General features: G+C 33.1%; 1 pseudogene; it reads right to left on the reverse strand.

Moving 5' to 3' along the window:
• Positions 1–365: 365 nt before the first annotated feature.
• LOC106409915 lies at positions 366–3,403 on the reverse strand (annotated as a pseudogene).
• Positions 3,404–4,190: the final 787 nt, after the last annotated feature.

Here is a 4,190-nt window from a genome sequence, read left to right on the forward strand (position 1 = left end):
TAAAATTTGATGATGTCGATTAATTGGTATTGAAAAGATTCAACATGTTGAATAAGAAGAAAGTGGAGACCACCGACGACACATGTCACTTTCTAAAGATTTTTGATATTTTGATATTCTCTTACTTATTTAAAACTAATTAATTTCATTATATATTAAATAATTTATTTTTATTTCTTATATTAAAATTTATCTTTTTAAATTATCTATAAATAGATATTAGGTTTATTTAATTTGGATATAGAAAAAAAATTATTAATTAATAAAATAGAGTGTTGAATTTTATACAACAAGACTATTGTAGTAAATAAAAATTGAATGTGTGTTAAATGATGATGTGTAAGAAAGAGAATATGACATTGAGTGTTAAAAGATGAAGTGGAGGGTGTTGAATCTTGAAACCATTGTATATAGTTACGTTTATTACTATATATAATAAAATGTTATATACATATATTTAGAACTTCCTTCATCATTTTTATTTGGAACAAACCAACCAAAACCCACAAACCAATTCCCTCCAATCCCCAAGCCTCATAGCTAGCTTCAGGCTACAGTAGCTGAAGAGTTGTAGCTGAGCTCAGATAAAGGCTGTTCCAATATCAGTACACATTGTATCCTCTCTCTCTCTCTCTCTCTCTCTCTCTCTCTCTCTCTCTCTCTCTCTCTCTCTCTCTCTCTCTCTCTCTCTCTCTCTCTCTCTCTCATCACTTCCCTTGTGTATCCATAAATGGAAACAGTGTTAAACATTTTAATTTATATTCAATAGCACACACCCCAAACGAGGGTTCCTCTTATTGTTAACTTACTCTTTAAATGAATTGTGTTTTAACATCATTTGGTATCTCCGACTTTTCATAATTTGTATTTATCCTCACCCCCGTTACTATCGAGCACAACATATCATTAATTAGATCATAGTAATATTTCAACTAGAACGTCGAAAATAACAAAAATAAACACAACAAGCGGGCCATTTGGTTAACACATGTCTGATCCATGGTGTTTAGACATTTCAAGATCCCCTACTTTCTCGACGACCAAACAAAATAAGAGAACAAGAAAATACCCAAAAAAGTAAAAAGGAAGATGACAAGAAAAGCAAAGAAAATATGTTAAAGTTCAGAGTGAGTGATGATCTTGAAACCGCTGAAGAGAGTGATCCAAACGCTGCCGTGAAGCATCACCATCACGAGTTAGTGGCGGTTCAAGCGGGGGCGTACGGATGTTAAAGAGCCACGGCTAGGGCAATGGCCTGTCTGACCAATGGGTGCACCAACGCAAGTGTAGCTCGATTTCAGGGGACAATCGGACATGTTATTAACGTTTGTAGTGATAGAGAGATTAGGGTTTGGAGAGATGCTTTTGCTGCCTCGAAATGTTCTGCTTAAGTAGTAATCGTTGGTCTGGTTGTGAGAGTATTGGTTTGAAGAGTATGGATATGGCGGTTGAAGTGGTTGGGGAACCAAGGTTGTTGAGGAGCTTTCGGCATATACCATTGGTGATGAGTAAACCGACCGGTATATTGTTGGATCTGCGGTATGATATCTGCCAATAAATCCATTTTTTATCACTTCATTCATATGATTGATCATTATAACAAGAAACTTTCGTAACTGTTATATTATTATTTGAAGTTTTAAGATAAATAAGCGTACCCGAAAGGTGTAATTCCAGGTGGGGCTAAGGTATCGTTACGGTAGACCAATTGACGAGCTTGATTTAATGTCTCGGTCTCCCTCTCTTAAAGTTTATTCAACCAAAAGGACATCAAATCTAAACTATTAAAACTGAAGTACAAATAAATCTTAATTCTTAGTTTTCCACAAATATTACTTACCTATGCCACTACCTTATAAATAGCAACTTCCATAAAAATTGTTAAGAAATTGCCTAATATTTAACTACCTAATAAATTTATAAGATATGCAATCATTCATTTATTAAAAAAATCAAAAAGTTAATTTTGCAATCCATAAAAAACTATATAATAGTCAGATTAATTTATTGGTTTATTAAAAATAAAATTGATCAACATGGTTTAAATTTTTCAGAATAATAAAACTAACTCAGTTATATTTATTTAATTAGCATCTTCTAATTTAATTAGTATAATAATGTATGTATTTAGTTTTTAAACGTTTACAAAAATTAAAAATAAATATCCGTGCGGAGGCACGGGTCAGGATCTAGTTAAGTCTTAAATGCAATTAGCTACTATCTATTGGAACTAAGTTGTAGTTGAAACATGGATGTGACATCAATCATCATTTATTAAAGACAAGATTTTGAAATATGGGTTTATTTGCACGAACTATAAAGTGTGAATATGAAATGTGGATTATAACAAAGTTAAGTAAACATGCCTTGTCGGTGGCGATTCATGTGGCCACCAAGGGCTTGGGATTTGCAGAACTTGAGTGAACAAAATCGACATTCGTACACCTTCCCGCTCTCATCTTCCCCTTCTTTACTTCCTTTCTTCTTTCTTTGACCTAATTATCAATATAAAAAAATCCCACACATTAACAACTTCCCCATCAAATTAGTCATTTGGAATCAAAACTTTACCATAAACACACAACAATACCAATACGATTATATAAGTATATATCCACTTTTTTCCTTTTTAATGATAGGATCTCCATGCTACATATAACGAAAAAGCAATTAGGGTTTTCAATGGTAAGCATACCAGAGGAAGAACCTTCCTCCAGCGCTTGCTTATTGCTATCTTTAGTAAAATCATCTGGCAGATTGTTGAGGTCTAAGTAGTTCTCCTCATGCCTCCTGCCAAAAAAAATCAATAAAGATAAGTATGAGTTTAAAGATTAGGAAATTGGAAGATATAATGAAGAAAGTGGTCTTGTGTCTTGTGGGACATATACATAGTGGGAAATAAGAGATTTGCGTGAGATAAGACTTCTCTCGAAGAGCTATAATAGTTGACAGTATATATTATAGAGGACTTTCAGTTGGAGGCTGCACCACAAAAGGAAGATAAAAACGTAGAGAGTAATAAAAAATAAAGAAAGAGAGGTTCGAAAGTTTTCTATCAGTTTATCTGCCACAAATCCTCCCAAATCTCTCTCTGCGTGTTGAAACTAAATGAACAAAGTGGGTCTCGTGACCTTAAAAAGATAGTGTGGGCTTATTAAGGGGTTTTAAACTTTTAATTAAACCAGAGAAAAAGTGTTCTGGTTTGTGGTTTGTGGTTTGTGTTTGTGTGTGTGTGTGTGATAAAAGAGAGAGATGAGAGGGACATTTCCTGAGTGAAAGGAGAGGCTAGGGCTACTAGCCTAGAACCTTTTTTTTTCTTTTTTGAAACACTACTAGCCTAGAACCCTATTACTGTGAAATTAATTCATGTTAGAAAAGACAAACTCCTAATATTTTAAGAAATCAATGAATTTTGGAGCTTTTCTGTGTATATCTAAATACTGAAAATAAAAATAGACATAAATCTGTAAAGTTAGTCATTACATTCGTAAAATTAACCACTAAATACAACCCATAGGTGGAAGAGATAGAAAATTATTTTGTCTTTTTTTTTTTGTCAACAAATTATTTTGTCATTTTCTCGCTGCTTGAAAATTGACAAACTTATCGTAAATCTTTAGAAGTATTTCAAAGAGAAGTTATGACTTCATCTCTTGAATTAATAACCTGGAAATAACACACATAATGGTAGGACGTGTAACGTGTTAAGTGTAAATTATGTTTTACTCTTTTGACCAAAAAAGCACTGTGTACATATATGTAGCGTCTGTTCGAATAATATGATGAAACGGTTGTATTTGATTAGGTTCTCATAATCTAACATATATGTAGCGTCTTAAAAGAAACAAGGGTAGTACTTTGTCAACAATGAATTAAATGTGGAAAGACACATCTAGCGAATCATTGTCTCTTGATAAAGAATCTTTCCTGAATAGTTTGCAGTTTCAAGATGGTCCTTGATGGACTTGTGATCCTCACTTAAACGCACAGAGGAAACAACAAGTAACTAAAAAGAGAATAGATTTTATACTTTTAAGGACAATCGGAGACATTGCTAGTTCTATGGTCCAGCTGCTTTGGACATTAGGTTTTGAGAAGTTTTACACTAATTGTTTGAATATAAATGTAAGAAAATTGATAGATAGCTGGTATTGGTCCCCCATTTATAGATGAAATGTAATGGCGATAGG

Source organism: Brassica napus, chromosome A2 (assembly GCF_020379485.1).
Source record: "Brassica napus cultivar Da-Ae chromosome A2, Da-Ae, whole genome shotgun sequence".
Taxonomy (NCBI): Eukaryota; Viridiplantae; Streptophyta; class Magnoliopsida; order Brassicales; family Brassicaceae; genus Brassica; species Brassica napus.